This window comes from Lithobates pipiens, unplaced genomic scaffold (genome assembly GCF_037356315.1).
Source record: "Lithobates pipiens isolate NorthernLeopardFrog02 unplaced genomic scaffold, aLitPip1_a1.2 Scaffold_18, whole genome shotgun sequence".
NCBI lineage: Eukaryota > Metazoa > Chordata > Amphibia > Anura > Ranidae > Lithobates > Lithobates pipiens.
In genome coordinates, this window is record NW_027507758.1 from 287,508,875 (window position 1) to 287,531,045 (window position 22,171).

Consider the following 22,171-nt stretch of genomic DNA (forward strand, 5'->3'; position numbering starts at 1 on the left):
TAGAATCCTAGAAGGGTGAGCTTAGCTGAGAAAAACCCTACTCACCTCTTGGAGACTCCTGGGATGTATGTTATCATTTTCTTTGGCCTGGAAACCAGAAATTTATCAATTAAAAGAAATGTAAAAAAAAAAGCTTAACGCAAGTAAATATAATAAAATAAAATTAAATTAAAAGTGATTGTAAAGGATATTTTTTATAGCAAACACGTTATGCTTTGGATAGAGCAGACCCAATCCACCTTTTCTTGCCCCCCCCCCAGTGTTCCTGGCTCTTTTCCCCCTACTGGGTACCCCCCTATGCATTAGTGTGGGCTAAAATCCAAGCCACATTGTCTGTGTCTATTGACACACACAGTGCAGCTCAGCCCCACCTCACTGCTCCCTCGTCACTGCATTTGAATGACAGCAGAAGGAGCCAATGGCTCCCACTCTTCTCACAGAATCCAATGAGAAGGGAGAGAGAGCAGTGTTGCTGCTCTCAGCCACAGCACTGGATTGAGATCGGTAACAGATAAAAGGAATTTTACCTTAATGCAGAGAATGTATTAAGGTCAAAAAAAATCTTAAGCCTATAAGAATTATGAGCATTGTAAATCTGTTTAGGTTGATTCTTCTTTTTAATACGATTTTTTGGTTTCAGTTCAGAAAAAAAAAAGATTTTTTACTTTCACAGAAAATCAAAGGGAAATCTCATCTTCATTGTCTCCAGCTAACATCTTTTGCTTGAATTGGACTGTTACTGAAAAATGTGGCAGTTAGAAAACATAATTTGTACTGAGGCTAGCTAGCATTCTGTTCCTAGATTACTTAGCGTCTGGCATGTTACCTGAGAGAATACTGAGAAACATCTACCATGTGAATGACTTTTTGGCCTTTTGCCAGTAGACTGTAGAGAGAAGGAAATTATTATAAGGACAGTTAATGATTTGCTTTTACTTCCACCATATTTAACACATTAGTATTTATTAGACTTAAGTATTAAAATATTCTTTAGTTATTTGCACCTGGTAGTCATTTACCTAATTGATACTAGACCTTTTTAAATGCCCCAGTGGGACATTATAGTTCAAGACTGATCAAAAAAGCTAATTAGAGTATAACAGGTTTAAAGAATAAATATAAATGAAATCATATACTGAAGTATTTTATTTTAATGCTTCAGCATATATGTACATTGTTTTATTGGCATGAAACAGCTCTTATTATAACACTTTAACAGTAATCCAACACTAATGCTATTATTCCCGACCATCTCATGTAGATATACTGCGGCAGAATGGCTCTAATGGGCAAAATCCCATATATATATATATATATATATATATATATATATATATATATATATATATATATATATATATGGCTTTGCCCAGGAGAGCTAACAGAGGGCGCGCGAGCGCCCGCCAGAGGGGGACCCGCCAAAGAAGGGACAGCGATCTGTCATCTCTCCTGGTTAGTTCCATCCCCACACAGTTAGAACACAGTGAGGGAACACACAGTTAACCCCTTGATCGCCCCCTAGTGTTAACCCCTTCCCTGCCAGTGACATTTATATAGTAATCAGTGCATTTTTATAGCACTGATCACTCTATGAATGTCAATGGTTCCAAAAATGTGTCAAAAGTCTCCGATCTGTCCGTTGTAATACTGCTAAAAATTGCAGATCACTGCCATTACTAGTAAAAAAATAAAAACGCCATAAACATGCCATAAATCTTTCCCAAAGTTTGTAGACGCTATAACTTTTGCGCAAACCAATCAATATACACTTATTGCAAGTTTTTTTTACCAAAAATATGTAGAAGAATACATATTGGCCTAAACTGATGAAGAGTTTTTTTTATTTTATTTGGGGGATATTTATTATAGCAAAAAAGTAAAAAATATAGTTTTTTTTTCAAAATTGTCAATTTTTCGTTTATAGCACAAAAAATAAAAACTGCAGAGGTGATCAAATACCACCAAAAGAAAACTCTATTTGTGGGGAAAAAAACTACGTACATTTTGTTTGGGTTCAGCATTGTATGACCGCACATATGTCAGTTAAAGCTACGCAGTGCCAAATTGTAAAAAGTGCTCTGCTTAGGAAGGGGGTAAAATCTTCCGGGGCCGAAGTGGTTAAAGCTAATTTGCTGATTAGAGAGAACAACACTCCATTGATGGAGAGTATTAAAAGAAACAAAGACCTCTGTTCCTATAATTTTATTGAAAACAGGTTCTCAAATGAAAAACACCAGCAAATGAACATGAATTCAACATGTCAAGGGGCAAGGTGTGAAAAGCATGGTCTTCTTTTAATTTATTAAACTACAAACGTTGTTATAAATATGGCAATCACTAAACTGAATATAAGATTTCCTGGAGGCTAAGTCATGCCTCATTGAAGGTTCACAAGGAAAACTGACAGATGTTCTAACCCTTAAACCACTCTTTTTCCAACCTAAAAAAAAGTCTGGATTTGGACTTTGATCATTTACTATGATCTGATATAGTGGATGGCATCAATTCTTTGGTAGACATAATTGGATCAGCTCTAGGCTAAATACAATGCTTAGACCTTCATGACCAAAGGAAATCTGGGAAGAAAACATGTTTTATTTCCACATTGTTTTAGTGTTTTCACTCTTGACCTCAGGAATTAGGAAAGGTAGTGATAAGGAACAAAGGCTATCAGCTCTGAGTTTGCCCCCATTGGCAGTATGGTCTGCATGACTGTGTGCATGCTTATATATTACATATTTACATAATTTAAATTGATATTAAAATCTTGTTTTTTATTTTAAAAAATTAACAAACATGTTATACTTACCTGTCCTGTGCAATGGTTTTACACAGAGCAGCCCAGATCCTCCTCTTCTCAAGTCCCACATTGGTGCTCCTGGCCCCTCCCTCCTGACCCCACAGCAAGCAGCTTGCTATGGGGGGGGGCAACTGAGCTGAGCCTATGCTCTGCGTGTCCATTCAGACACAGAGCTGCGGCTCGGGTCCTGTTCCGTCACCTGATTGGCTCACTGGCTGTGATTGACAGTATCAGGAGCCAATGGCTCCCGCTTCTGCCAAAAGCCAATCAGAAGTGTGAGTCCCGGAGAGACAAGGCTTTCCTGGACATAGCTGGATCAAGAGGGAGCTCAGATAAGTATTAGGGGGTGTTGCGTGGCTGCTGAACACAAAAGGTTTTTTACCTTGATGGAGAGAATGCATGAAAGTAAAAATCCTTGCGCCTTTACAGCCACTTTAAAAAAAAAACACATGTCTATCAAGTTCAACCAAAAGACAACAATAAATAGATTAAAAACCTGTATCCTTAGAACCCTAAACTCTGCCTTATGTACCTGCATATTTATTAATCCTGTGTACACCCATAGGTATAGGCAAGAATATGGGAGTAGTGGTGCCCATTTCAAAATAGATCTGTTCTCCTTTTATAGTAGCATATTTATATCTGAATACATATAGCACATAAAACAGGACACACCACCTCTACGATTAAGACACCTATGGCATGAAATGCATTAGAGGAGGAGGGATAGAAACGGCAGTAGGATCTGGAGGACGGCATCATTGGACATTATGGAATAAGCTTGTGGAAAAAGTAATATGGTGGTAATGCAGTTTTCTTTTTACTGTCACAAGACACAGACCATGTTCTAAATGAAAGGAAGCATAAACCAATTGCTATGTTTTGTTTTACATCCCTTTTTTTTTAATGTACAACTTTTCAGTGGCTTTCAAAATGACTAATATTGTTTAGACATGTTTTCCGAAGTTTAAATTTAGCTGAAATGTGCTGAATTGATATAAACATGTAATGTTGGTAGTTGGCAATGGATTTTGATGAGACTGTAATTACCAGCGCACATTATTAAGTAACTGCATCCTGCTAATGTGTCTCCTGATGGTGAAATGTGTTTAGTGTATGTGCTTTAAAATATCAAGTTAACAGTGCTATGCACTTGCTAAACAATAGCTTTCAGAAGACAGAATGAAATGTCACCATTACATTAAAGAACCTTAATGAGCCAGTAATGCTGCTATAATTGCCACATTGTGGCTTTCGTTAAAGGAACTGTAATTTCTACACTAGGAGTTAAAAAAGTGCATGTGGTGGCTGTATCTTTTATCAGAGACATTTCTATTTTCTCAGAAGTTAATAAAAATAAGCTTCCTTGAAAGCATTAGGACAGCTTGTAAATTGGAGACGTCCTGTAATGACGTTATTCCACTGCATAGCTTGGTGTCATCTGCAAAGACTAAACTGGTACTTTTAATCCCAGACCCTATATCATTTATAAATATATTAAAAAGTAAGACTCCCAAAACTGAACTTTGGGGTACAACACTAATAACCTTAGACCATTCAGAGTAAGAATCATTAACCACTACTCTCTGAATATGGTCTTTAATCTCCCTGGCGGTGCGATTATTTCTTATTTTAGGTACTAAAAGCTGTACCATTATTTTGCATGGAAATTTGGCATTTTATATTGTAGTCCTGTAATTCTTAGGAATAACTCACTTAAATCTGCCCAAACAAGAGTCTAGCAGACTGTGATAAATTTTGAAAAATTAAATCATAAATTATAATATAATAAATAATTATAAATAATTATACCAAATAATAATATAATAATAATAAAAATGATTTAATAATGTAATGAAATCATAAACACTGACATTTGCTCAGTTGCAGAATTGTCACTGTCATTACTTTTCAGTATTTAATGATGGATCTCCCCACAAATCACTATCGCTCAATTCTGCGAGTGATTCAAATTTATTATGGCTGTTTTCTAGCTGGTCTAAAATCATTTTTGATGTAAAGGGACAATTTTGGTTGCTATGGACAATCTCCAGTTTCCAGGCATAAAGAACAGTTTTTATAAGATAAAACTGCATGCAGGACACTGGACAGAACACTAGGGACAAATGGGATGTGTAATAATTACATACAGCAATGTAATCTGTACATACTATATGTAATGTGTTTGTTTTACTTTTTGAATTTGGCGCCGCTCTTCATCCCCGTGTGTCGCAGCGCTCACAGGGAACGGAGCCCGGCAATGTGATGAATCGAGCGGAGGACGAGCCGCTCACAGTGCGGGGAGACATTGCTGGATCCAGGGGACAATTTAAGTAAACTCATCCTGGATCCAGCGATGTGGTCCCAAGTCTGGCTTGGGGTTACCGCTTTTGGTTCGGAATTTTAACCCCGAGCCAAACTCAGGAATACCGCCAGGGGGTTTAAGCTAGTTTTCTATCCATTTACAAACTGATATTTCCAAGCCTGTAGACTTTACCTTACACATGAGCAGTGTGTTTTGGGAACTGTGTCAAGCGCTTTGGCAAAATCGAAATATACTGCCTCCACAGCCACTCCTTTGTCCAAGGTTGCGTTCACCTCCTTATAAGAAGAAATCAGATTTGTCTGACAACTTCTGCCTTTCATGAATCAATGCTGTCTGTTACTTGGAATATATTTTTTTCCAGCAAGAACTGGTCTATGTGATCTTTTATTAAACTCTCCAGTATCTTCCCAACTATAGAAGTTATACTACCAGGAATATAGTTATTTGGTAAAGACTTTGATTCCCTTTTTAAATATAGGCACCATGTTGGCCTAACGACAATCCAGTGGTAGTGCCAGTCTTTAAGGAATGCCTAAAAATTAGACACAATGGCTTTGAAATGACAGAGATCAATTCTTCTAGGATGTGTGGGCAGGGCTGCTGATAAGCCAGTACAACTGCCCCTGTTTTACTGGGCCCGGCCAGCAGGGGGGACGGGCAATCAGAGAATAAAAGAATGCAGAATAAAAAAATGAAAAAAGTCCATCTCCAGATAGTATATTGCCAGTGCAGGAGCTCGATCTTACTGTTTACGCTGAAAGTGAAAGCAACGAGAGAGGTGCCTTGCACAGTGTGTGCTCTCTGCCTCCCCCTGCAGCGCAGTACCCGGCATGGAGGATAAAGGTGCAGTGCTTCTGCTGCCAATTTTTTAAAAAGCAATCTATATCGTTTTGAATGCATGTGTTCAAAATCAACAGTCAGGGAAGAGGTATATAACTGACTATAGTAGATGGTAAATTCTCACAGTATCCCTCAGGAAAGGAGACCATAGACCCTTCAAATGCAGGATTTTGGATATACAGTAGAAGTAAGGGGTCTATTCTGTTGTGAAAGCATGGCCAGAAATCTGTCACTTTTGTCCTCATGTTCCAAAAAAAAAGTTGCCTGCTGCTATGTACATCTAGCCTCATGACCTCTGCCATGTGTAACTGCAGGTCTGCCTTAGCAGACATCTACTGTTTAAGAGGTGTGTTTGTGTGTGTGTGTATATGTGTGTGTTTATGCGTGTGTATGTTTATGTGTGTGTATTTATATGTGTATGTTTATGTGTGTATGTGTGTTTATATGTGTATGTATATGTGTGTGTGTATGTGCATACATGTGTGCGGCGTCCATGGGTGTAAGTAAGTTGGTCCAAGTGCTTTATTCACCTTTATTATGTCTAAATATTTCTGGATCATATACGTTTTGAGCCATAAAGGTCTATTTGGGGCAGTTTCAATATCATCCCTTTTATGGACATGAGCTTCCCCATGCTCTTTTGTATACACAAAGCTTAAGAAGTTATTTAATACATTTGCCCACTCTCAGTCATCCACTCCAGATTGTTTTGTAAAGGGCCCACATAGCCGGCATTAAAAAAAAACTGCGTAGATTTCCCTCCCCAATCTATACCAGGCCCTGGGCCTGTGGTTGTGGGGGTGGGAGAGTTATTAGCTTATCAGAATCTGTAAGACCCCTTAAAAAAATGGAGCCCCCAGCCTCCTTATGTGAATGAGTATGGGGTACATAGTACATAGTATAGAGGGCGGAGTCACTTTATTTACTTAACGGCGGAAGGAAGTGGTGCTACCATTTGGCAAGTGACAAGACCAGTCGTGTTCGGCAGTGTTTTTATTTCAGAAGGTTGGTGGCCGGCGTTTATCATGATTGACAATGGATTTACATCAGAGGACATGTTTAGTTTAGTTTTTTAATAAAGGACTTGTCAAAAACTGCGTTTGTGTTTTTATTTATTTTTGCATTTTTTGACCCTGCCTAAACTGTCATCTAAAAGTCATCACATAGGGGACTGTTTGCAAAAAAATAAAATTACAACCAAGCACTTAAAATCCCACCTCAAATTTTTTTGAGGCCCCCCTCACCCCCACATATACACACACACAAATCTAAACTCATGTGTCGGGGCGCCTACGTGTGAAAACATTGATTTCGATAGACATGTTACATATCACCGCGTATGCTGTAGTGAAAGCAATAATTCTAACACAAGACTCCTCCATAACACTAAACTGATACATTTAGGGGGCCTTTGAAGCGCCCCCTATAGAAAATATAGGGTACTGAAGTCTGTCACCATTTCACAGGTGCACATACATTTAAGGTTATATTTTACCAAAAATTTGGGTAATTTATTGTGTTTGCTATAAAATTCACGTTATGGTGTTTTTACTGAAAATTTTCTAGACCTTTGCAGTAATATCACGTGACATAAAAAATTTAAACTACTACTTTTTTATTCTCTAGGGTGTCTGCTTTCAGAAAATATATAATATTTGTGGGTTTTGTGTAATCTTCAGGCCTAAAATTATTTTTTAAACATATGTGCAAAAGTGGTTCTGACAGCGAAAGGGTTAAAGCGGTTGTCCAGTCTGGAGAAAAAAATAAAAATTAAAACCTGTAGCTGCTGACTTTTAATAAATGGACCTGTTCAATGATCCAGCGCCATCTTCATCCGGGCTAGTTTTTCACTAGCCTCCAGGTTCCCAGCATCGGTAGTCTATGGCGCATACACACGGTCGGAATTTCCGACAACAACAATTCTGACCGTGTGTAGGCTCCATCTGCCATTTTTTGTCGGAGTTTCCGACAAACAAAATTTGAGAGCTGGCTCTCAAATTTTCCGACAACAAAATGTCGGAAATTCCGATGCACAAAATTCCATGCATGCTCGGAATCAAGCAGAAGAGCCACATTGGCTATTGAACTTCATTTTTCTCAGTTCGTCGTACGTGCTATACGTCACCGCGTTCTTGATGTTCGGAATTTCCGACATTTGTGCGACAGTGTTTATGCAAGACAAGTTTGAGCCAACATCCATCATAAATAAATCCAGGATTTTGTTGTCGGAATGTCCAATCGTCTGTACGTGGAATAACTGTGGGCTGCCCCCTGCACATGCGTGAGTCACACTGTGCTTTGTGAATGGTACTGTGGTTTTCTGGGATCTGTGACATGTCCCAGAAGACTGCAGGGAGGGAAAGTGGAAGGAGAGGTGATCTGAGCAGAAGTGGGAGCGTGTACCAGTCAAAACTAGGTACCCATTCCCCCTCCTCCAAAATGGCATGCCAAGTGACATGCCTTTTGGGTGGAGCTCCGCTTTGAGCAACTTCAGACCAGGCATGACAACATTTCAAATGCTTTACTGTAATAATGCGAGATAACAGTTTAACAAAGTTCAGTCTTTCCCTAAAATCCCTAGTCCCTAACTACAGGCTTGTGTGCTGCCCTAGCATGCCTGCTTAGCAGTGGTGTATTTAGGTTTTGTGCTGCCCTAGGACTAACTAAACTCATTCACCCCTAATTAGGCTCCACCTCTTCCACTCTGTACATTGAAAGTGGGTACCAAGTGGCCTCATCAGGCAGTGGCCATCAGTGCAGCCTATTATTGCCCATCAGTGTTGCCTATCAGTGCTCATCAGTACAGCCGTATCAGTGCCCATCAGTGCAGACTCATCAGGGGCAACTGGTGCAGCTTATTAGTGCCCATCAGTGCAGCCTCATGAGTGCTCATCAGTACAGCCCCATCAGTGCAGCTAATCAGTGGCCATCAGTGTGGCCTCATCAGGGACACCCGGTGCAGCCTATTAGTGCCCATCAGTGCCGCCTTTCAGTGCCCATCAGTGCAGCCTCATCAGGGGCAACTGGTGCAGCCTATCAGTGCAGCCTTATCAGTGCCCACCAGTGCAGTCTTATCAGTGCTCATCAGTACAGCCTATCAGTGCCCATATCAGTGCAGCTCATCAGTGCCCATATCAGTGCAGCCTATCAGTTCCCATATCAGTGCAGCCTATCAGTGCCCATATCAGTGCAGCCTATTAGTGCCCATATCAGTGCAGCTCATCAGTGGCCATCAGTATAACTTCAATATTGAGCATTTGACACACATTAGTAATAGTAACATAGCCTTCTGTCACAGCAGCAGCAAGAGATTTAATGAAAACTTCCTTAGTAGGTATGTTAGGCCCCAAGCACTAAATTGTGAGATGGTGAAGGATGTGTATCTTCTTCTGTTACCCTCAGAAGGTTGAGAAATCTAAAGCTGACCATACACATATAGATTTAAATCGAACAGATTCCTCTATCCATGCTAAACAATGCACATGGATAAATCTCCTGCTGTTGTTATTTTTTGACAGCTAGCCCTGTCTGCGGCAAAAAAACTCAAACAGTGGCTGCATCTGACTGGATTCAGCCACTGTTTGTTCTCTAAGTTTCTACTCGGCTCCTTCAGTCTCTTAATCAAGTTATGTTGGGGCTAGCCAATTTAATCTGGAGGAATCGGATGGAATTTGTGCAGTGTATGGCTAGATTTAATCAACTGCACTTTAAAAAAAGCCTTGTAGTTTAGCTTGTTCTTTTGTTACACTGTTTCATGTCATGCCTATTTGACCAAAATTTTACTTTGCCGAAAATAACACTTTTAGAAGTAAACAGCAATTTGCGTGAGATAAACAGTAAATTGTAATTGCCTTGTTTCGATTGAATTAGCTTTCTGCCATTTGTGTCTCTGTAGTATCATACAGTTGAATCCCTCTCATGATTTCCCATTTCCTAAAAGCAAATTTACCTAAATATGTCCTCCCTTTGAAAGAAATGAATTGGGATTGTGGGATTTGTTGTGTCATCAATGTACCTGATAACAGGGTTCAGCATCACAAGTTCATGCCAATTAGAAAGTGTTCAATGGTACATTTAGCATCTCTTGTGTACGTGGATTGTTTGTTAATCGTTTGTTTTTCTCTGCAGTTCTTTAAAGGCCCAATAAAATGTAAGAATAAAGCAAACATTTTCTAATGTCTTAATCATGTCTCCTTATGTTTTTGATTCCTTTGTCAATTTGTATTATGTGTAAAGGGATTTGTTATCTGTATAGCTAACATTTTTGAAAACATGCAATGTTTGCATAGCAGAAGAAAAGCATACATACACATTTCTAAATGATTTAAAAGACTGTGTACTTTTTTTTTTAGTTTTATGACTAATATTGATAAATTACAATTCATACACACTATTACATATTTGGAAATCATTTATATATACAGATTTTCCAATTCTTAATTTAAATCTTATATTTTGTCAAATTCCAGGGCATCTTGGCATACCAAGACATTATCTTGATTTTCATATCCATAGCAGTATTGTTCTAGCAATAGAGTTCTAACAGTATGAGGGGCTCTTTTAAACCTGAACGCTATTCTTCTTTTTTCTATTCTTGTTCTATTTTCATGGGAATAGAGAAAAAAATAAAACCTTGTTGGTTGATACTGGTAGGTTTTCCACCTAAGTGAACTTTTTCCCTCTTTGGAAAGAAAAAAAAAGGTCCTTATTTATCACCAATTCAATGACATTGTTATATCGCTTTGTTGTTGAAATCCTGTCTCAACATTTTTTGTTGTTTGATTATAGCAGAAGGTTCTGACTTAAAGTGATACTATTGATTGATGAAATCAGTAGAATAAAAATGTAAGCTTGTGAAACATGTTTCTTTCTTAAGCATATTATCTAGTGTTCTGTTTTCCTTAAAAAAAAAAAAAAAACTCCAGGAAGCCTTTTACTACAAGGTTACGCTGGCCATAAACCAGTAGATTTTCCTTCAAATGTTTGTACGGAAATGCTAAAAAGTCATTCATTAGAACTTTTGATTATTGAGTCAACCAATTTTGTTTGAATGCTCTTAAAATTTCACCCAGACCTGCTACTGGAAGGTAATTCCATACTTATTACATATATTAAAAAGGTTTAGTTTGTGTCTAGAACAAACTCACAACAATATTAATTTAATTGATTGGTGAAAAATTCTCATCACTATGGTTGGATGAAAAGAATCGTCAATTCGATCCCACTAAGTGTTAGAAAAGCGTACAAACATTCCATAAGGGGAACATTTTGGGACAAAATTATTTTAGTGCATGGACAGCTTTAGGGGATGTAAATGTATTTTGCTGAGTGTTCTTAAAGCCTAGTACACTCGGGCCGAATGTCAGGTGGCATTGTCCGGTTCAATGGAAAATGGTCGACATTTAGTCCATGTGTATTCCAGTTGGTCTGACAGAAGCCGACCATTTGGTCAGCTTCTGTCAGTAGGGATGACCAAAAAAGGTCTTTCAATTGGCTCCCCAACAGCGATCTGAGTCAATGGTTTAAGAATGTTGACTGGAATGTTCTGGCAGGGGAGATCGCTGTACTAACAGCAGATAGTTAGTACAGTGGCTCCTCCTGAGCTGTCAGGGGTTTTTTTGGGTTGAACAAAAAAAACTAATAGTGTATACCAGGCTTTTGCTGGAAACACTGCAGAAAAATTTCTGAATCCTTACTACATCTGCTTAGCACTGGATTCCAGTCTCAGGGTTTTTGATTGAACTGGAGTGGTTATCTTCACAGATGTCCGAGGTCCTGACTGTTGTAATTCAAATAATGCAGAGCAGATTTCTGAAACCAAAATCCTGCTGGAGAGAGTGAAGATATATCCTGCCGTTATAGACAACCCAGACTCCTTCTTTAATGGGTAAGTCCACCCAAATCTCACTACGTCTTCTATTAGGTTCTGCATAGGTCTAGTATTCGGTACATAGGATCAGTGATATTTACTTTAAGAGCTTTAAAACAAGAGCCATAAACTTAAATGGGAACAGCTCATCTTTAACATCTGCCTTGGTTTCCAGAAGCCAGAAATGACTCAACCTTCTATTTTCCAATAATAGTTTTGGTTGAACTTGGTCTTTTGGAAAGAAACTTTTCAATGACCAATCTTGGGGGTCAAGTGTGCAGGTGCTACTAAAACATGCTTGCATGATCTGCAAATATTAAGTTAAAACTGTTAGTAAAATGAGCTACCAGTTTCACTGTTCTGTACTACCTGATAGGCCAAAGCTGTCTGTAGAGATTTATTACCACCCAGGAGGTTGCATGTGGTCACTGGAGGTTTAACAGAAATAGGCATCGATAGGAAAATTACACTTGCCTTAATTTGATCAACCAATTATATATTAATTTAGGTCTTTACGCTCTACTGTATATGTGTATAAAATGTATTTTGGAAAGGTTATTTCCATTAAAATGTGTTAATATCTAACATTATATTATAAAGACTTTGACAGGAGCGGCAACAGTTGCAATTTTAAGTCTGTTCTTATAGTGTATTATTCACTTTCCAAAACAGATTTTATTTAGCTACACTGGCAACAATCAGTGCAATCATAGCCAACTGAGAGAGCTGGCATGAGATGTATCAAGATGTGTTAGACAAAATTACCTTTCTGCTGTTCCGGGTCACTCCTTCTTTAGATTAAAGTTAAGATGACAAATAAATGTCTCTGAATGGAGTTAAGTGAACTGGTATAAAGCTGCAGGTTTTCAAGCTTGCAGGCTTTTGTCTGATCTACAGTTGCAGGAGAAAATGAGGCAATTCTGCACCGTGTCATTGTATGTTGTAAGATGCTTGTCCCCTGTAAATCTTCTATAGCAGAATGTTTCATTCCTAAACTGCTGGATGCATGGGATGGCAATATATATATATATATATATATATATATATTTTTTTTTTTTTATCATAGACCATTTGTACACCATTTGTACATTAGACTTCAGTTTATCTCTTTCAGTAGACACAAAGTTATGTTCCCTGGCATTTTGTTACATTTGTATATAACAGAGGAGTCACATTGGACCATCCAGTCACCGAGGCAGATTTATAAATCCTGAAAGTAATGAAAAAAAATAAGGCAGCTGCCCATAGCAAACCATCTATATACTTGATTGCACTTCTTTTTCAGTAAATTCCAACAACTGTCACAATTCCAGAAAAAAATTGATTCTTCTAAAGGGATATGGACTCATTTTAAAGTTGAGTTGTGCATATTACAGGTGTCAAGGCAAAAGCATGTTATAATGAATAAATGGCAATCCATCATTTGTGTAAGTCACAATAGTATCACATCCAGGTATTTGTGATTTTTTTATATAGTGAGGCTGATTTACTAAAAGGGTTGAGAATTTGTGATTTTTTTATATAGTGAGGCTGATTTACTAAAATGGTTGAGAATCGTGACATGACCAAAATATATATTTTATATAAGTAAATATTTACTTCCATTATCCAATCATTAAATAGAAATTCTTGTTTAATGATTTCATAATTTCAACAGACTTTGTCGCCAGGATTTTTTTCTTGTAAAAGGAGACTGGTCATAGATATGTTTCCTTCAAGACCTATGTCCTTCAAGACTATCTCATCATTTAACATATCCATTAGTGTCAAATGCCTGTACTCCCAGGTGTGTGCTGTGATCTCATCCCTACTTCACTACAGGGCATAGGCACATGGCCACAGGGGGTGACTAGGCATCCTAAGCACCAAGAAGTATGTCAGATACAGAAGAGTCTTTGGTGGTCATAGACATAGAGATAGTGTAAACAACCTACAATAACTGGGGCCTTTTTTTTAGGTTTCTTTTCTCAAAATCTCTTACTTTCCTTCAGTTACTTCCCGGTTTCCAGGCCTAGGCAAACTATGGCATACATCCCAGAAGTCTTCAGGAGGAGAGGAGGGGTTTTCTCAGCTAAGCATATCCTCCTGCCTGCATGCCAGAGCTAAGGGCAGATAGATTCCAGGAAGTAAATCCTACATGAAACACCTGTCCATTCAAGATAACTATGGCAGAAATGCTAGGAGGTATTTTTCAAAGTAATTTCTCAGGAAAATAAAGCATGGAGACTTGGATGGATGGAGGAGTTTGCTTTGAATATTAAAAATTAATTAAATCATTTCTTTTTTTGCGGTGCTCTGATTCAGTGCAGTTCTGCTATATGAATTATATTTGGGCAAAGAAATAACTACTCTACACCACATAGATACCAAACCGCTTTGTTTTCTCTTAATTTTCTCCTTAATTTTTCAAATTTTTCATACTATAGTATACTGTATTTCCATATTTATTTATTTTTTATTTTTTTGGGGGGGGGGGGGGGGGTTCGTTTTAAGCATATGAATGTTCTTTTTTTTTTTACCTTCTATGTACAGTAAACAAGCTTCTTTGGGAATTATCCACTCTGGCATAAACATCTTGTTCAGATATTTCAAAGATGAAAAGATGGCAATTATGTACTTTATGTCATTAACAGCAAAGTAAGAGGCATCTTATTTGAAGTACTTAACTCTTGCCAATATAGCAAATGCAATTTAAATGCATACAATTTTGGGATACTGTCACAATACTGAAACATTGAAACCAAAAAAAAATGATGATAAAATACATACAGTATATAATGCTTACCATAATCACCATACATGAAGCCACACTGCTCTTTTGAAAAGCTAAAGCCGCCATTAGAATCTTGAGCTTCCAACACTTCTTGGTATCGCTTGCATCTTGCCATTTCTGCCTTCTGGTGTTTCAGTAGTGTGTAAACTCAGAGCTGCTTGAACATTCTAGGGACAAAGCTGTTGAGCTGGAGTAGGGAGAAAAATGGGCAGCAGTAAGACGAAGCCATTCAACACACCCTAAAGCATTAGAAAGTTATAACGGAAGTTGTAGCATTGCAAGAGAGCAAAGATTGGATTCAAGGAAGGCGCTGATGGTAAGTATTTTACATTGCTGTATTTGCGCAAACTATTTCAGTATTGTGTCAGTGTCTCTTTACCATGCTTAGAGGCCATTGAATGATCTGGATATTATATTATTATTTATGATCTTAGAAAAGTTTATGCTATCATACAGATATAAACATTCTGATCCTTTCTGTGTACAATGAAATGTAGCACCCTGCTAGTGTAGGATGCTAGGTAAATTTAGTTTGTGGGTCTATCTCTAATCAAGGGACATTGATCATCTGTCCTGGTCTGTCCAGGGTTTTACAGGTTGGGAGTGTGATTGATTCCCTCTACATATGGAAGAGGCTTCCAGAGCTTAGGGAGGAAGATGCAAAAACCCAGGCCTGAATATTTATCATGCTCTAGCCAATCCCTGAAGAGGTGTGTCCAGATGGGGGCAGGAAATGTGATACAGTAAATAGTCAGAAGCGCTGGAGTGTTGGGTTCTCTTTCCCCAGGAGGGTTCCAAAACCTAAGAGACTGCTGCTCTCAGGCAGCCCATGGACTGTTCAGCTGTTCTTAAGGCCACAGTGGTATCAGGGCTGAGGACCTGGGTAGATTTACCTAGAAGCCGATTGTAGAACCTCACCACAAAGGATCTGGTCTGGAGAAAGACTGTCTCCCTCATTGGACCATGTACAGAGGAAGCTGAAAGGTGGCAGCTGTCTTGTGGACTTTCAAATAAAGACCCTAAATTAATCCTGGTGACTATACAGTGTTCTGGAAATCTAATTGGCTACCAGTAGTTGTGCATAGGTGGAAGGTAACCAGATGCGAAAAAAAGTCATCGTCTCATGGACTTTAGATGTGAGGCCTTAGACAGCTCAGAAATCTGCCTCATATTCCCCAGCTGTGGGGTCTTATCCTGTTCAGAGTGTTGTATGTATATCTTAGGGGATTGCACCTCCCACTCACTATCCCCCCCCTTCTAAATAAATTATGCTTAATAATATGTATATTCACTAAATAATCACTGTGCCCCCGTATTATCCAAAATATATACACAGGACATTAATTTATATTTGCAAAAATAACGTCCTTATTGTGCGATATTTTAATTTGACCGCTCCAACTGTGCAGTCTTAATCACCGTTCATCTTCTAATCAAAAGTCCACTTGTGTCAACTAAAATAACCAAATCTGTGCCACCGTCACCAAGCAGAATGGCCACTCACCAGATGTCCCCAATCAGTAAGCCTTCGGTTCATTCAACGGATAACCAATCCACAACGCATTCCTCCCGTTAGCAATTCCTCAATGTCCGTATATTCATACAAAATTAAATAGAACCAATGTAGTGTAAAACCGTTTCAACTTTAATGGAAAATCAATAAAAACATATTGCACTCACATTTCAATGTGTCTATTGGCCGACACCAAGCCTTTCCAGCAATGAGAAAACCATTTTATAATCGGGAAAGCCACTGATGTTCCGCAGGTGGTGATAGGCTCCCTCCACTGGACCGACCTATTCCTGGCTTGTATTCAAGGACCGTATGTCTCCCACAACTCCTACGCGCTTCACATTTGAGAAAATAGTTAGTGGGAGGCGCAATCCCCTAAGATATATATGCATCATTTAGTACTAGGGCTGGGATTGCAGCAGACCCTTAAGCACAGAAGGGGGTAGGTTGAGCGCTGATGCAACTTGTTTTTTTTGCTGTTCAGAGTGTTACCTCATGCTCTTCAGTTGTGGAGGGTTTAGACTGTCCAATATTCATGTTTACTAAAGGAGAAGCTTGTCTTCAAATTTTTATGTGCTAATCATTTTGGAGTATCTCATGTCCCATCCCGTCTCCTGGTAAAGTTTCTTAACAGGAGAGAGGAGGAGAGGTGGAAAGGAGAGTAGAGTGTCAAGTGGGAGGCAGAGTATCAAGGGGGGGGCAGAGTGTCAGAGGGAGCAGAGTGTCAGAAGGTGGGGCAGAGTGTCAGAGGGAGAAGGAGCAGAGTGTCAGAGGGTGGGGCAGAGTGTCAGAGGGAGAAAGAGCAGAGTGTCCGGAGGAACGGAGTGTCAGAGGGGGAGAGAAGGAGCAGAGTGTCAGAGGGGGAGAGAAGGAGCAGAGTGTCCTGGGGGGAGAAGCAGAGTATCAGGGGGAAGAGCAGAGATATGCAAAATTTTAGAAGGGGGAGAGAAGGAGCAGAGTGTCAGAGCGGGAATGATGAGCAGAGTGTTGGGAGGAGGGAACCAGAAGAGTTTCAGATAAAGGGAGAAAAATCAAAGTGTCATATGGGAAGAGAAGGAGCAGAATGTCAGATGGGGAGAGAAGGAGCAGAGTGTGGGTGTGGTGGGAACCGCAGTGTTTCAGATGGAGGCAAAAAGAGGTGTAAGTCCGATGGACATGGAACTGGCAGTATGTCATATGGGGATAGAAGAATTAGAATGTCAGTTGTGTTCAGATTGAGCTCAATGTTGAGTGGGATTGGTTTTGTGGGGGATGTCAGGGAAGGGTGGGGGGTGAAAGGCAGGGTGCACAGAATGTATTAATTTTATTATTTTATTTGCATTACTACAACTAAAATATGATGATGATGATGATGATGATGATGATATAATAACAATAATTATTATATTAAGATGTCCAATACAGTACAGTTCTTATTGAAATGCAATACACACATTTTGCTGCTAGACAAGGTACTGAAATCATAGATATGCTGGCTTTGAATTCTGCACTACTATTTCAGTTCTTAGAGAAGCAGAAATTGCATCTGCTGAGCTACTGCATAATGTAGATGACAACATCCATGTTTTCTTATAATTTATTTTGTCAATTTATAAAGCTGATTTTATGACTTCCAGCACAACCAGTAGCCATTTTTGAAGTCTACCACTTTCCTTTAGGCTCCAGTGAAGGCCACTCAATACCTGCATACTTTTATGGCTGACCTTGGGATAGGAGTTCAGTTTAGGAATTTATGGCAAGTCCTGTCATCTAAGACCTATTTACAAGATTCACTGTCATTCAGTGCTAAGCGATTGTTCCCAACTCCAAAGACAATTTGAGCAGCTGACAGGGCAATCCCATAAAAATATTGCCTGTCCACCTAGGTGTCCTTCCCAATTATCTCAAGTAGAAATTAATACTTTTAAAAGCTGCTGGTCTTGAAAGGTTATTTCAATTTACTCCATAGGTTTTTGCCCATTATGATGAATGAGTTTATTAAGCCGTTATTTTCCATGTCAGCATTTCAGGAAAAGCATAATGTTTAAACGCTAAGGAGAAGGTGTCCTAGATAATATTACAATTAAGCTAATATATTGCTCCCAAAATAGATGCGTATTATTTTTAATAATTGGGGATTGTGTTTTTTTGCTGTGCATTGATGCTAAGTTAGCCCCCTTTCACACTAAGTAGCATGTCTCGTGTACACATTTTTTCAAGCATACATAGGGCAACCCATTAATTTCATGGAATGCGCTACATGTGACAAACATGGTAAAGAATGTAATGTATGTTTTTTGGCTTTGAGTATATTTCAAGAGCAAAAACACATGTCTTGCTGTGTTTGGGGTTGCCATTAATAAATTGCACCGCAAGTGCAACATGCTTTATTCTCTTTTTTTTGTGTATGACTTTACAAATTGCTGTAGTGTGAATACAACCTAGTATTGTACTTTAGGAAAAACTGCTAGATACTACTCAGCCTATTTAACACCTTCCAGCCTGGTATTTTTGGGCCCCAAGAAATGAGATAGGCCATCAGCACATCAGGATTTATGATTTTTAGCTATATACAGTATATACCATAGTTTGTGGACTCTATAACTTGCCTACAGACTAAATAATATACACTGATTTGGTTGATTTTCACCAAAGGAATGTAGCAGTATACATTGTGGCATAAATTTATGAAGAAAAATTATTTATTTGCAAAATGTTATAACAGAAACAAAGAAAAAAATTTTTTTTTTTTTAATGTTTGGTCTTTTTTTTATTTATTGAGCAAAAAATAAAAAATAAAACAGTAATGGATAAATACCACCAAAAGAAAGCTCTGTTTGTGTGAAAACAAATTATAAAAATGTTATATGGGTACAGTGTTGCATGACCGCACAATGGTAATTCAAAATGTGACAGCTAAAAATTGGCCTGGACAAGAAGGCGGTAAAAGTGTCCGGTATTGAAGCAGTTAGTTTAAAACTTTGTTATAAATATGAGCATCTGACTTTATGTACTTATTAGTCTAAAATGAACATGGAAATAACTTTTGATTGGGCTTTTCTATATAGTAAAATGTCCCCACCTCCTGTAGCTATTTAGAAACTACAGATTTACTTCTGTCTGCAGATTGGTATCCAACAGGTGTTCTGGAAGTGAAATTTGTAATTGCAAGTCTCTGTTTTCATGAAATGTGAGATCTGTAATCTAGGGGAACAGATGGATAAAAATGTTCATGGAATTTTGTTTTATGGTCCATAATGCCCCGTACACACGAGAGGACTTATGTCCGACAGACTTCCAAAGGAGTTCCGCCGGAGTTCCGACGGAGTTCCGACGGAGTTCTGACAGACTTTTCGGCCGAACGGACTTGGCCACACACGATCACACTAAACTCCGACGGATTCGAACGTGATGACGTACGACCTGACTCGAATAAGGAAGTTCATAGCCAGTAGCCAATAGCTGCCCTAGCGTCGGTTTTAGTCCGTCGGAGTAGCATACACACGAGCGGAGTTTTCGAAGGGGACCGGGTCCGGCGGAGTTCCTTCGGGAAAATTTGAAGCATGTTTCATTTCTAAAGTCCGTCAGACTTTGGCGAATCAAAAGTCCGTTGCAGCCCACACACGATCGGATAGTCTGACGGACTCGGTCCTTCGGACTTTGGATGTTGAAAAGTCCGCTCGTGTGTACGGGGCATTAGAGTCAGTATAAGCTTGCCAGAGCATGGGAAAAATAATCAATGGCTAGAAGTTCTTTCCCTCTCTTGATGCACGTATAGATATCCATGATCATCTCCTATAAGCATACCAAATATATGTAACCGGCAGATACCAATGGAAGAACTTATTACTACTCAGAAACATAAAGCTAATATTAGATGTACAACTTGGTGAGTTGTTATTTTTCCAAATGTTATTGCCAGGAGGATGTCTTCTTCATTCTGCTTTGTCCCATAGACCACCTGATTAGTGTCCTTTCCTGGTATACATTACTGGTACAATCTCAAACATTGGACAACAGGTATTTAATGACTATGGACTGAAATGTAATGTTTTTAGCAATACACAAGTGTAATACTAATGCACACTTCCAGCCATTAGAAGCCTCCATGCACATAATAATATTTTCTTTGAATCTACCCAATTCAATGGCAGAAATCATTTACAATGAAACAGTGTCTAAGTAAAATCTTGGTTAGGAATGCTCCTCTAATTAATGATCCTCCCAATTAACGAGTGCCATAATCTGTGGAATTCCAAGAGATTCCCACCATGGTTTGTGGAATCCTGGTAGATTCACAGCACCCAGTGTTCTTCGTTTGTTATAACAGTACAGCCTTGCCTATCAGGAACCTGACCTGTCTTCTGCCTGAGGTCTGGGCTAATACATGTCACTTTTTCTGGCTGCTGGCTAATAGTATGTCTGTCAGTAATCAAAACCTTTTATATTAGGTCTAGCTGCTGAAACAAGTGCAGAGCTTTGAGTTACTGTATATGTGATAAGATGCAGTTCACTGCTCCTCTGCACATGCCCTTTTTTGTAATAGAGTGTGACCACAATTTTTAAATTGGAGGGATACTGGTGGATATATATTTGAATGCATTGTACACTTTCAAATGTGTTTGATGTTTGAACTAGCTGTCAGTGTAATGTATCTGCACAAGCACTAGACAGAGAGGGATCGGGGGATATGTAGTTTCTCCATAGGAAATGTTAGTTCTCAGACTAAAGACAGAGGTCATGTTTTAACCTGTGCAGTGTTATGATGTGTGCCTCATGTTTGAACACAAACTGATCAATGCGCTTATACAGGTGAAGAACACAAGGTGCATGGATGTTTATAATGCATTTAATTCAAGTTATAAATATGAAGTTCTAATAGGTGTAACTTTTACTTTTTATATTAACAATATAACAGTAATGAGATTTAAAGACATAATGAAAGGAAATAACTTGAACCAAAAATGGATAGAATGGCAGTACAGTTGGTTGCATGCTCAGTTAAAGTAAATCTGTACTTAGAAAATGTGTTTACATTGCATACAGATCTTAATAGTAAGCACATCTGCAGATCATGTTTTGGAGCATACTGGGATATTTGCTCATTTGCTTTTAGCTGTGTGTGGGAATGAGCATGAGGTACTAATGTACCCCGTGCAAATTCCCTTGTGGGGGGTTATCTGGGTGTGACTCTATTATGAAAGGAACTACTAGTTTCCCTTTGGTCCCACCACAGAAGCCCTCATGTCCTTTTTTGGGACTAGTGGTGAGGAGCGGCCCTTATTCCTCAAGATTGAGACACTGCGAATTTCAGGAGGGGTAGTTTGGCCACCATTCCTTACAAAGTCCCACCAATATTGATAGGCATGCAGCCTAGAGTTATTTAGAAAGGGAGGCAACATGTTTACTGCCCTTCTTTTATCAGGCCACCTAGGCTTCATGCCGGGAGAACAACCTGGTTGAAAATGTAATTGTTGGTGGCATATGTAGTATAAGGATAGAAAATATGTACAAAACCCACAGTTGAACATTGGAAGATATTCTGCATCAACGTGCCAGTGATATTTTTAAATACAACCTTTCATTTTTCGCTAGATGCATTATTTTAAGCTCAGTTATGTCATCACTGGGTCTCTGGGTTTTTTTAAACAATGAAGGCATATCATGGCTGGTGGGAGGGGCAGGCAGGATGCTTTACATAGCTTTCTGAAAACACCATAGCTCCTTGCCTCAGCACTCCTCTCTAGAGTCTTAAGCCCTGATGCCAAAAAGGGCTGGCTCTTGGGAGGAGTTATGCAAATATCAAAATCCCTCCTTAGATGGGTGTCTGTCTACAGGAGTGGACATGCCTAGTCAGATTGAATTTACATGCAGATTGCCCTAGGTAATGCCTATATGTGATGCTTAGTCTCCACTATTGAAATACCTGAAATCCAGTTAATAAAAGGGGCAGGACATACTGTACACAGTCAGGCTGAAGAGGAGGTGCTAGATGATACTGGCCATCCTCCAGCCAGGAAATAAGATATGCTCTGTCTGCTTGCTGCAGCTTGTAAAGCACATTGTGTGCA

At 38.9% G+C, this 22,171-nt stretch overlaps 1 protein-coding gene across 3 annotated transcripts in view; it reads left to right on the forward strand.

Moving 5' to 3' along the window:
- The window catches only part of HS3ST5 (heparan sulfate-glucosamine 3-sulfotransferase 5), a 445,057-nt gene that overhangs the window by 283,871 nt on the left and 139,015 nt on the right, over positions 1 to 22,171 (forward strand). Inside the window, exon 3 of one of the 3 annotated variants that reach the window (XM_077487086.1) lies at positions 11,730 to 11,853. The exons of the other annotated variants lie outside the window; for them this stretch is intronic. The gene's annotated coding sequence lies outside the window, so the exon portion shown is untranslated. The remainder of the gene's footprint in view (positions 1 to 11,729; positions 11,854 to 22,171) is intronic. 3 annotated transcript variants of the gene reach the window in all.